This window comes from Pelodiscus sinensis, chromosome 20, assembly GCF_049634645.1.
Source record: "Pelodiscus sinensis isolate JC-2024 chromosome 20, ASM4963464v1, whole genome shotgun sequence".
Classification (NCBI taxonomy): Eukaryota; Metazoa; Chordata; order Testudines; family Trionychidae; genus Pelodiscus; species Pelodiscus sinensis.
In genome coordinates this window covers 21,302,388-21,315,200 of record NC_134730.1, presented here as the reverse complement: position 1 = coordinate 21,315,200, position 12,813 = coordinate 21,302,388, and the positions used below count along the sequence as shown (strand labels likewise).

General features: G+C 45.5%; 1 protein-coding gene across 1 annotated transcript in view; it reads left to right on the top strand.

Moving 5' to 3' along the window:
- PITPNC1 (phosphatidylinositol transfer protein cytoplasmic 1) overlaps positions 1-12,813 on the top strand; it is a 250,308-nt gene that overhangs the window by 101,806 nt on the left and 135,689 nt on the right. The gene's annotated exons all lie outside the window — the stretch shown is intronic.

Here is a 12,813-nt window from a genome sequence, read left to right as displayed (position 1 = left end):
CCTGTCTGGGTGGCCCTTTCTGCACCCCACAGGCACCAGATGCCCCAGGCTGACCCCTGGCATGTTCATTGTCGCCAATAACTGAAGTGTGTTTCCAAAAATGAAATTGCTTCTCTGTTCCTTTGTGCACTCGGGGTGGGTGGGTGAGGAGGGAAGGACCTAGCCTCAGCATCCAGGCTCTGAAGCCTGACTGGAAGATGGGTAAACACACAGGGCAAAAAGGACTCCTCATGTCTCACAGGCTGCAGAGCATCTGTGCGCTTTACAGTCCCCTCCCCCACAACCCTGCCTGCTGCTTGTGCCCGGGGAAAGACAAGTTGTGCTGCCTGGGGTGCCTTGCATGGATCCTGGGTCAGAAATTGCCCTGTGAGGTCCTGAGTTTCAAAGCAGATCGTGTGCATCTGGACTTATCAGACAGACCCCTTCTTCGGCATTGATGGTACAATGTCGATTTTGCCTTGATGCAGGAAGTTTTAACGGGCTACCGTTCTGTTCAGTGAATATGCAAATGAGCAATTTGCAAGACACGTGTCTGGGTCTGATTGACGTTCTCTGTGATTTGGCATTCTGCCAAGGAATACGAGTGCCAGTGAGAAAGTCATGATCAGTGTCAGCCCAACACATGTGGTTTTATTACTGGCTACCATGCCTGATTCATCCTAGCCTAACAAAGCATTGCCTGAGTTCAACCCACTTGTTCATCGTCCGTGTGAATGTACAGGCACCTCTTGGTGTTCTGGAGCAGATGGCTGTAGAGGAGAACAGCCTGTATTTCACTGATACAAATGAATAAAAATGGGAAGGGCTAAATGGAAGTAGCAGTTCCTGCAATACCCTGTCAAACTCAATCACTGTAACAGCTTATTAATTTACCATCATTAGTGAAGCAGAGGAGGCAAATATAGACATAAGAATCGGATGTGGAAGAGAGGAAGAGATTTGTATAGAGTCTTGAGGGCGAGGACAAGAAATGAAGTGGGGAAAGAAGATGCAATGGAGACTTGGATTTGAAGTAACCTGTGATATAGCCAGATTAGCAAGGAAGATCATTTTTAGTGATCGTGTGACACGGTTCACTCATCCCCTCCCCCCCATGACACCTCCCCCCTGGACGTCCTGGGAATTAACTCCATCTTCATGTGGGGCACCCTCCTCTGGTGGTGTCTGACAGAGTGTGGGGGAGTCACCAGGCCCTACGCCCCCATCCACAGTCAGATGTGACTGTCAGCCAGCAAGCAGAACAGAAGGTTTATTCGTTGACAGGGACACAGCGTAGCACAGACTTATTGTTACAGGAACCAGGAGCAGTCAGTACAATCCATCATACGGGGGGGGGGGGGGGGCCTGCCCAACCCCCCCCCAGGCCAGCTAGACTCCCATCTCCCTAAGCCAGCCCAAAAAACTAACTCACACCCAGCAACTGGTCTCAGCTCTCCAGGCAGCCCCGCCTACTCCTTTGTCCTGCTTCCCCCGGGCCCAAGGTGTTATCTGCTGTCACCTGATCCTCAGGATGTGAGACTGACATTCTTCCACAGAGAGTGCCCAGCCTTACCCTCCTCATCCAGATAGTGTTTCAGTGCCTAGGGAACCCCCCCTTTCCCCCCCCCCCACAGTTACTACCGAACAGCACAGCAGAATCACATACAACACATCAAAGCAAACCGAGTGAATCCAAAAGAGAGTGACTACAGGAGTGAACACAATCCTCACTATGTCCGTGTCTCACTGTCGTCACTTTACTTCTGCCCTCTGGCTGTAATACAACTCATGTTACCTTTCTCCGCCTTCTGGGGGAGGAGCAGTCCACTTGCCTCAGTGGCCCACAGCGATCATCAGTCAAAACCCTTGCTCTGGGGCAAACTGAAGTCTCACTTGGCCACTCTCATCCTTGGCAAGTATGGGGAGAAAAGAGGGGGGAGCTCAGGCACACCCGCCACTATGGGTCCCAACCCAGGATTTCTAGTGGCAGTGTCCCTCTGCTCTCCTCCGACTTTCCCCTCCTTCCTGCTTCCCTGGGCCACTTCCCCATGGTAGCCCCTAGCCCCTTCCTTGCCCTTGCCTCAGGACCCTGATCTAGCAGCCCCTTAATTGGCCAACACTGCACTCTCCATGGTGCTGACCCTCCCCTGCTAGGACTTTCCGTGGTCCTTCTCCCTGGACTTTCTTTAGAGAACTGAATTCCTCTATTCTTAAGTTGCTTTTATAGACAGCTTACTTGGCTCTGATTGGCTGTTCTTCAGTCCTCCTTCCTATTGGCATCTTCCAAACCGCCCTTTTATTGACTGGGTCACAGCCTCCTTGGGGCTGCCTTTAACCCTTGCAGGGGGCCAGTGTGGGGCAGGTGCCCCATCACAGATCACATCTCAAAGAAGGTGTGTTATAGGTCATAGAGATGTCAGTAGAGCGAGTGGAGACAGAGGTCAATATATGTGCCTATTTGTTCTTTGTTGGAAGTAACATTGTGGCGGTCATTGTCTTAATATTTGGCGTGTGTCTTAGAAATCTTTCCATGTAGTAAGAGGGTGACATGTCCAAAGGGGTGTAGGATGTTAAACAGAAGAATTGTGGGTCTAATAAAAGAGGAGGTTGCAGTTATTATTCTTTGCAATTATGAGGGATAACAATACTGTGTGCATAAATTAAATGTATTATTAGGCAGCTTAAAGTTGCACAACCAGCAGTTATGCAGAAGTCTCACTGATCTTGGATTTTCACACAGATGAATGTTGACCAATTTCTCTAGTAAGTTACTGAGTTTAAGACAGCAATATCTTCTCTTCCAGTCATCCTCCTTACCCCCACTTCCACGAAGCTTAGGAATAGACTATGCCCTGTACATTTTTGGGGGAGAAAGTAATGGAAAACATGTTAAAACGGCCCATGGTTTTGAAGGAAATTCAGCACAAGTGCCCTCAATCCTCTGGCCCCTTTCATGAACTATATGCATTTCAAAAGCACTTTTGGATCTTCAGGTGATAGACCCTATATATAAGTATTTTTTGCTTCATTGGTTTAAGGCACTGTGGCTGGCAAAAAAAGGGAATAATGTTGCATAGAACAGTTCCCCCAGTAAACTTTCAAAAAACAGCTGTGTGAATTAAGGCTGACTCATGCAAGAAGCAGAATGGAGGTGATGGATCTCCTAGTGGTCTGTTAACATCTTGAGACTCATTAGATTTTAGGATATCAGAAAGACAAGAGGGCTTTTCACTGCAGAGAGAGAAACACTGACCCCCTGTCAAGGGGTACACCCCTGTCAAGGGGTTCAGCCCCCTCCTACCGGGTCTATACAGTACCCCAAAGTCCCAACGTAAAAGTCCAGGCCCCTCTATCAGGGCATATACGGTAACCAAAGTCTCAATGTAAAAGTCCAGGCCCCTCTATCAGGGCATATACGGTACTAGCAGCCTAGCTGCTCTGAGAAGCCTCCCCTTGCCTGGGGTTTGCTTATCCAGAGCAGGGGGAATGGGTGGTAGGGGGACCCGGGCCCTCCCTCTCCACCGGGTACCAGCCCAGGGCCCTTTAGGCAGGGCCTATGGCTCCTGCCCACTCGGCGGGGGATCCGGCTGATACACGCCGAGCCAAACTTTATATCCTTTGCCCTGGGCTGCTTCCTACCGCGCCCCGGTTCCCCCCGGGCCCCTTCGCCTCTGAGTCGGTACCTGCCGGGGTTGTGGGCGCGCTCCTGCCACCCTGGGTCGGCGGCTGCTTTCTCCGTGTCAGGGTCCGGCACGGGCGGCAACTCTGGTCCCAGCGGCTGCAGAAACACTGGCCTGGCCTGGCCTGGCCTGGCCTGGCCTGGCCTGGCCTGGGCTCCTCCCTTACCCTGCAGCCTCCCTGACTGCAGGGCTCCTTCTGCCTTTATACCCGGCCGGCCGCTGCTGGGAGCATGCCCAGCAGGGTCGGAGGGGCGGGGTTTCCTCTGCCAGCTGGGCCTGGGCTATCCCCTGTTCCTCAGTGCGGGGCCTGTCTGCCCCGTCACACCCCCCTTAAGCAGATGATTCTTTGGAAGTTCTGCCAATCACAGTATAAATGAGTTTTCCAAATGTTTGGTTTTGTGATCGGGTTTCCCACCATGGTTTGTCTCTGGCAGTCAAATAAGGTGGTGTGTAAGGAACTATGTTCCATTGGAATGAGAGCACCTCAGTGATGAAGTACTACGGACTGTACTAGACATGCATTTCGACTGACATACCTGGTATATCAAATAGCACGGCAGCAGTTTTCAGGCTGGGTTTTATGAGGTTGGCCCATTGCCCTTTTTTCAAACTCACTTTCTCTCTTGCAAAGTTGGTGCTGTACAAAGTGCCCTCCGAATCCAATAGGCATGAACCAGATGCAGAAATTGTGTGTTCCTTCCTATGGCTACTGGACATGCTGCCTCCACAATGCCCTTCCACAGACCTTCTCTCTGCCCCCGTCGCAAAAAGTGTGTCTGGTTACATTCAGTAGGACTAATGTTAACTGCCTTGTTGTCAGGAACTCTGATGTATTTCTCTGAATGATTCACTCATTCGACTCTTTTAGTCTTGTGATAAGGTTGGTGTTTACTGTATGTCGTAGCCACGAGGACCTCAGAGTTTTCTAAAGGTCAAACTGTCATTAAACCTCTCCATTTACTTGGGCTGAGGTAGTATGCAGCTTCGCTTTAGCAGCGCTTCTGTTCACTAACTCAGTAGAGTGCGTGTGTGTGTGCGCACGCACTATTGATTATTTGTTCTTCAGTGGGCTCAGCCGCATTCCATCGCTCGAGGAATGGAATGGACCAATGTCGTGCTGACTAGATGTGTCCAAATAACTTTGTCTGAATGCCCAATGAGCATTTAAAGCTCTGAACACAAAAATGGAGTCCCTGGTCAGATTTCCAGACCTCACATCTGAAACTTTTGCCACTCTAGTAATGTTGGTCGAGGGCACTGACAGCCTCCATGGGCCCCTGGGCAAGGTGGGGGGGGCTGGCTCTATGCCCCCAGAAGGGGTGTGGCCTCAAGCAGAAAGGGCGGGGTCCGGGCAGCCAGCCCTCTACGTTGCCCGGAGAGCACCACACTGTCCTCCCCTGCCCTTAAAGCCGCCCGGATCATGCAGTGCAACGCGGCACTCCAGCGATTTAAAGGGCCCAGAGCTCTGACTACCGTCACTGCTCCAGTAGCAGTAGTCACAGCCAGGAGCCCCATGCCCCTTTGAATCACCAGGCCCCAGAGCAACTGTTGTCTTCCCCCGCACACACCCCAGTGACAGGCCTGATGTTGATTAGGGGGCAGTTTTTTCTTCTAACGTTACTAGAGCTTTTGCCAATATTGAATACTCAGCTGGCATTGGCAACACATTGCCTTTGCTGGAGAACAGATATAAGCTATACTGACAAAAGAACTCCTTTGCTGGTATAAGCTCTGTCTACATTAGGAGGGTTTACACGTATGGCTATACTGTATCGCCACACCAGCAAAACTTTATTCATGTATATAAAGCTTAAATCCTGATTTTTTAAATGCCTCCCTGTGTGAATACTCTTGCTGGTTTTGACAGGAGTGTTCAGGAGGGCAACAGTACACATAGCACAAGAGCTTCATGAATCAAGCCATAAACTGAGATAAGAACAAGCAGGCGACAAAGGCAGGTAGAGTAACAATCACCAGCCTATACAGTTGCTTAGGATACACCCTGTTCACCTAGGAGTTACATAGGTACCCTCCCAAAAAGCAGGATACCATTTGGAAGGTACTTAGTGAATGCCCAAGATAAGTTGAGCTGTTCAATATCTGTCCACCTCTGCTTTGTACCTTCAAGAAGTTAAGTACACTCTTTGTGAATAGATGGACCAAATTAGTCTCTTAATTACATCTGTGCAATGATGTTGCATACGTCAGTTGAGTTCATTGGGTTTGCACAGATATGAACGAGGGAATATGTATGGTCCATTACCTTGTAACAGAAGATGTGCTTTTGTGTTAAATATTTATACAGTTTATTAAACAATTTAATCTATTACTACTTGCAAACTCTAACATACTCACGCAGCAATCAGCTGATATTAATAGTACCCTGAAGGGGTTGTTGTGACAGATGGGTTTTAATCTATCTTTGCTATAGAACAGAATTTATCTTGAGAGAAGTCTAAGAACCGTGAGATCTCTCTCTTTAAACTCACAGGCCAAGCAGAGAATGGGCTCACTGCATAACACCCTTCTGTCAGCGACAGTGAAAAAACAGATTAATTACCATTCTGAAAAGGACTTCCTGCAACAGGCAATCACCAGAGAAAAGTGGGATAATGGTGGAAGCAGCCAATTTTCAAAGAGGAAATGGCAGATACCAGCTACATTGTTTGAATAAGTTATTCACTATGAATTACTCATTTTCGCTAAATATCTCTACCATCTTGACCCTCTCCCTTTGGCAGCATTTTTCTGAAATAGTCCGTGTTAGCACATTTGTTTCTTCTCTCACAAGAATGTACTTCATTTCCCCAAACTCTTACAACATGAACATTAAAATCAATCCTGTTTGCATAACAACTAAATGAAAGCGGGCCTGTTTGGTTCAATACTTCTATTTATGCATGGCGGGTAATCACTCTTTTGATGCCTCCATCTGGGTAATGAAGCTGAAAAGGACACTGTCATGCTAGTTTAGGATGAGATTTATGGCTGGTTAAAAATAGGATTTTACAAATTCTAAAATGAACAGCAATAAGACAAAACAACCAAACTCAGATGTCTAATTATGGATTTTTAAATTTTCTTCTTCCTTCCAAGCTTCATAGTATCTTCCACTGATCTGAGATCTAGGCCAGAAGTTTAGCACATTCCATCACCTGGTCCCAACCAAACTTCTTGGTGTTGGAAACAGACAATATTATCCAACCTGTTCCGGGAAGATACATGCACTGGCATTTGTTTGCTCAAGTAGTGCATGGAAATAGGTAGTTAGAAAGGCAATTCCTAGACTGAGCATGAGGCTATGAGTCAGTGGAACTAGCCCCTTCATAAACTGTGCACTCAGTAGCTGTCAGGAGTAGGTCCTGAGCAGCCTATGTGCATAGGCTGAGCTGCTCAGTATTTGAGCCAGGCAGAGGCACTGTTGTTTTTCTCTGTGGGTGTTCCACCCCCAGGCCCACCCTCACTCTGCCCCATCCCGAGGCCCCACTCTTGCTCTGCCTCTTCCTGCCCCAACTCTGCCCACTTCCCTGATACTTTTCACCTGGCTTGCTCTTCTCTACCCTTCCCCAAGTGCCCTCCACCAGTCACTAAATGCTTGATCAGCATCCAGACCCAGGGTCTGCTGAACAACTGATGCGGTCCACCAAACAGCTGTGGTTGGTGAGTGCTTTTTTCCCCCCGGGACACTTGAGCCCTAGAACACCCCCTGGGTCAGCACCATTAGAGGCATCCCTGGTCAAAGCCAGAGTCAGACTCTTATGTGTCAGCCAACCAGAGAATCACCGAAGACAGTTGCTTATGCCCCTGCAGGGTTTAGACTCTTAGGCCAGGTCTACATTGTAGGGGGAAGGTATGCAACTCAGCATTCGATTTAGAGAGTCTTTACTAGACTCGCTAAATCAAATCCTAGAAGATTGATCACCAGAGCATCGATCCTTTGGTAAGTGGGATGTGTTCCTCTTGGTGGCAACCTGGCCTTGGCCTCTGGTAGTGACAGGGAAATAGTGCCTGCCACAGACCCTACCAAGTAGACTCCATTTTCATGCCAAGTCTTCTCACACAAATGGCATGCTGTCTCCACCTCAAAAATTTAAGATGGGTTACAATGCTTGAAGAAGAGGAAAAAAACCTAATTTACCTGTCCTGTCCTTTTAACTTATAAACTCCTCAGGGTAACATCTTAATGGTGCCTTGTTCAGTACTGGGCACATTGTTAGCCCTTAAAAATAAAAATAAAAGTTTCCTAATTGAAACATTGCCTCCCAGAGAGACCTGGGAAAGGTCTTCACTAAGGCCATGGGTTTCATTTTCTCCCTGAGGAGATATTCCTGCCAACAAATGCAGTACAAATGGCAGATACCATCCCTTTTGATATATTTGTTTTGGCCAAGCCTTATCCTATTGTATAGGTGTCAGATGAAACAAGAGCCAGGGTGGATGCTCTAAAGGGCTTTGCCTCTGCAATTCGGTTTGGCAGTAAATAATTTCAGCTATGAGACAAACAATGGAAGAACTGAAGTAACATCTTAGAACTTTTTTGGGATGTGACTGCTCATTGTGTTTTCCCTTTGTGTCAGAGGGAAATACAAGACTAACAATAGTAACCCTTACCCAGCAGGGGAGGGAACAGCTGCATATATTGTTAAATGTCACCTAAAAGTATTGTAAATGCACAACACAGCCCATTTCTTTTCCTTAATTTGATTTTATTTATAATACAATACAAGAGATGCAGATCAAGCCAAATTCTGCTCCAAGTTACAAGGGAGGGGGAAATCTGTAGCCGGTGCACCAAACAATGAGAGTAGAATTTGGCCCAGAAAGAATAATCCTCCAATCCTCCATGTTAGTTATGTAGGGTCTAGTGATTTGCATTTTGGCCAGACTCTCGTATTGATTAAATGTTTGTTCAATCAAATTTTTTTTATTCATTAATCAAATGTTATAACCCTTTTATGCTGATCTAGCACTTTTCCTTACAAGATCTCCAACTCCTATGTAAACATTCACTAAGGCTCAATCTTCCTGCAAGAGGTATATTATTAAGCCCATTTTACAGAGGTGAAAATTGAAGACTAAAGAGTGTGTCTTATCTAGAGCCAAGAACAAAATTGTATCCAGATTAAAGATACCTGCCTTTTCCTCTAAACTCGCTTAATTTTATCAGTAAGCATTGCATTGCAATCATTTTCCCAGGGAGGATGTGGAATCGCTATCATTAGAGATTTTTAATAGCAGGTTAGACAAAAACAGTTAGAGATGGTCTAGACTCTAGGTAATACTGAATCCTGCCGTGAGTATAGGGGATAGGAATACATGACCTCTCAAAGTCCCTTCCAATCCTGCGATTCTATGATTCAATGAATGAATTCAGGCCAAACTTTCAGGAAACCAGACAGTAGAATTAGAAATGAAAACATTCAGAAGGCCAATAACACTGTCGGTGCTCCCTATTTCATCTGAATTAAAGAAGTTATCAATATAATTTTCTAGTTTTAAATAGTATAGTTTCCCTTACACACAGGTAGGGTATGTCTAGACTACATGGCTCTGTCGACAGAACCATGTAGATGAGTTTACTAGCCATAACAGAATGAAGCAGCGATTTAAATAATCGCTGCTTCATTTACATCAAAATGGCCGCCGAACTGTGCCGATCAGCTGTTTGATGGCACAGTGGGGCAGTCTGGACGCACTGCGGTCGACAAGGGAAGCCTTTGTCAACCGCTCCAGTAAACCTAATTTCACGAGGCACACCGGAGCGGTCAACAAAGGCTTCCCTTGTCGATTGCGGCGCGTCCAGACTGCCCCGCTGTGCCGCCAAACAGCTGATCAGCACAGCGCAGCAGCCATTTTGATGTAAATGAAGCAGTGATTATTTAAATTGCCCCTTCATTTTCCTATGTCTAGTAAACTCATCTACATGGCTCCGTCAACTGAGCCATGTAGTGTAGACATATCCGTAGTGCCCTGCAAATCCAAAATTATCTGCTTTATATCATCCAGTATCCACATCTGTGGATGCACATATCTGCAGATCATTTTTGCAGATGCAGACACCAATTTTGTATCTGTACAAGGCTCCATACGCAGGACTCTGAGTCTGTTTGCTGTGGAAGCTTTGAATAAACAGTTGTTGGAGGACCTTCTGCATAGAAATAGCTTTAAATTGATTATGTGGAGTCCTAAAGCAAATCTACTGCAAAACAGATTTTACACCTAAATACCAACACTAATCATGCCGGTGCTTTGTGTGGCTTCAAACAACAGCATCACCACAAATCCGAGAACATAAAATGCACAAAGAAAATGGATAGAATTTAATCATAAAATTTGCAAAAACATGTTTTAAGCCTTATGACAATATTAAAACAATGAAGATCTCTTTTTTTTCCTGTGTAATTTCTCCTCCACTAATAATCATGCCATACTTTTCTGAATTGCAATGGTCTGTAGAACTTTCAAGTCTAGATGCCTACTCAGAAACAATTATATTGGATTGTTGTTCTGACAATAGTTAAAGTTCAGTACACATAGTTTTTAAATATAATTGCTTATAATGAAGATTACCTAAACATACTCAATTGTAACAATAGGTTTTACAAAACTGGTTGGCAATTGCTCTTACATTGAAAATAGAGACAGACAAAACTACATTGATTTTTGAAATTATGTAAGACCTTTGTTACCTCTCTATCAGCAGGTGGCATTCCTAATCTGCTCTGAACAGAATAGATATACTTTGTTTCTAGTCCAAAATAATCTCCCACCTGAGGTTTGGCTTTTTTGGTAGTTTGATGTCTCTGGTTGAAAAGGATTGTATAAAAGCTAAGCTTGTTGTCTGTTCGGGGCTGTCCATAAATTATGTAATGCGGGGGGGGGGGGGGAGTTCCATAATTTTGTGTGTTTTGTTTCAGTGTTGCAAAGAGTAGTTGGGTCTTGAAAATCACATAAAATGAGTTATGTAATTAAGGACAGATCCTTCCCTAGGTTTCAAGACAAGAGCTCAAATGTACCAGTCCCAGTTAATTAATGGCTGGCATTAACAAAGAAGAATCTACTACTATGACTCAGCAGTAATTACTCTGTATCTTTGCAGAGGAATTAATCATTTGACATCAGGTTGATTTGAGAGGAATCTTGCAATCCTAGATGGAGTTTGATGCCACCTTATTAAGGGCACTTGCTTAAATGCTTCTTGGCCATTCAGTAATTTACAGATTTACAAATAGTCTATCTAAAATGAATACAGTGAAACTGATTCTCCCCTGTATTTACTGGTGTCATTTTCTTCAGTGGAGTTACTCTGGCTTTACAATATTGTAATGAAGAGAAGAATCAGGCCAAATACATCTAAATTAGATTTAGGGATTTTTTGTTGGTTGGGTCTGGGGTGTGTGTGTTTACAATTCGTGTCACTTTCTCATCTTTTATTTTTTATTTTGTTGGTATCAAATGTCTTGAATGAGCTTTGAAATGGAAATCTTCCTTTCTGGGTGAGATCTGTCTGGGTGGAAAACTTATTAAAGCTCAAGGAAAATGAGAGTCCTTCCTACGTGGGCAGGTCACGAGCCTTCCCTTCAGGGAGACTTGCCATCAGCATTTGTTGGTACCTTTTCTTGTGACACCTTATGAACTTACACTCATTTTTTATAGGATAAACTTAAACAACAACAGATAGTCTGGTAGCCCACCTAATTGCCCACAGCTGGGCTCTCCTCCCTCTAACTCCTTGGCCCCTTAAAGGGCCAGGGCAGGGCAACACCCTGCCACATCCTGTTCTCCTCCCTACAGTGAGATGGGGGTGTTGGAACAATTTTTATACCAGGGATGCTGAGAGCTGCTGCACCCAACTGGAAACTTGGATAGAATGGAAACCTCTTCAAACTAGAGGGTGCTTCAGCACCGCCCCACACACCCTTAGTTGCAGCAGCTATGTAGCAAGACATGGAAAAACCAGAAGTCTGCTTCTCAATTGTCCTTTCCCTCTATCAAAGTTGCTTTTTCAGCAACTTTTTCTAAAAGTCAAAACCATTAATAATTGTTTGTAAATAATTCAGCTGACCAGTCTCCTCCTTAACCAAAACCCAGACAGCTCTGGGACTCTCGGATGCTTTTTCTGCAGTCTGCACAGACAGCTCCTCTCTGTCCTCTGCTTTGCTCAGGGTCAGCTGCAGCCACGGGGCTGGAAGCAACGATACCTGTGGCACCCATGCACACACTTTAGAGGTTCCCCTGAAGCCTGAGACGCGGTCTAAAAGCCCTGAGCTAAACTGGTGTCTCCGCCTGCCCTGGTGCTATATTCAAAAGTCTGCCTGAGCCTTAGGCCTTCCGTGCCTCACTTTGCAGGATGGCCCACAAATGTCCGAGCCAACCTACACTGGCAGTTTTTGATTCATGAAAAAGTGTAGCACATAAGTGATCAGCAGGGGGACTAACAGCCTCACCATGCCGCTGGGCAAAGGGGAGGCTGTTTTATGACCTTGGAAGGAGCGGGATCTCAAGTGAAAGCAGTAGGGCTGGGGCGAGGTAGCTCTTAGTGCCACTCCACCCCCAGGCAGCCCTCAATGCCATTTGGCACTCTGAAACAAAAGACAGGACTATGCAGCACTCTAAAGACTAACAAGATGGTTTATTAGGTGATGAGCTTTCGTGGGCTAGACCCACTTCCTCAGATCAATTTGTGGAAGAAAATCGGCACGACCATATATACCAAAGGGACACAATCAAAAAAAGTGAACACATATAAAATTGACAAATCAGATTTTAGAACAGAGGGGGGCTGGGGGGAAGTGTCTATGAGATAATGATATAAGGGATATCATTAAATATCATTTAATATCATTACCTCATAGACACTAATAATATTTAATATCATTATCCCATAGACACTCCCCCCACCTCCTCCTCTGTTCTAAAATCTGATTTGTCAATTTTATATGTGTTCACTTTTTTTGATTGTATCCCTTTGGTATATATGGTCGTGCCGATTTTCTTCCACAATTTGATCTGAGGAAGTGGGTCTGGCCCACGAAAGCTCATCACCTAATAAGCCATCTTGTGAGTCTTTAAAGTGCTGCATAGTCCTGTCTTTTGTTTCAGCTACACTAGATTAACATGGCTGCATCTCTATTACTATTTGGCACTCTGGCAG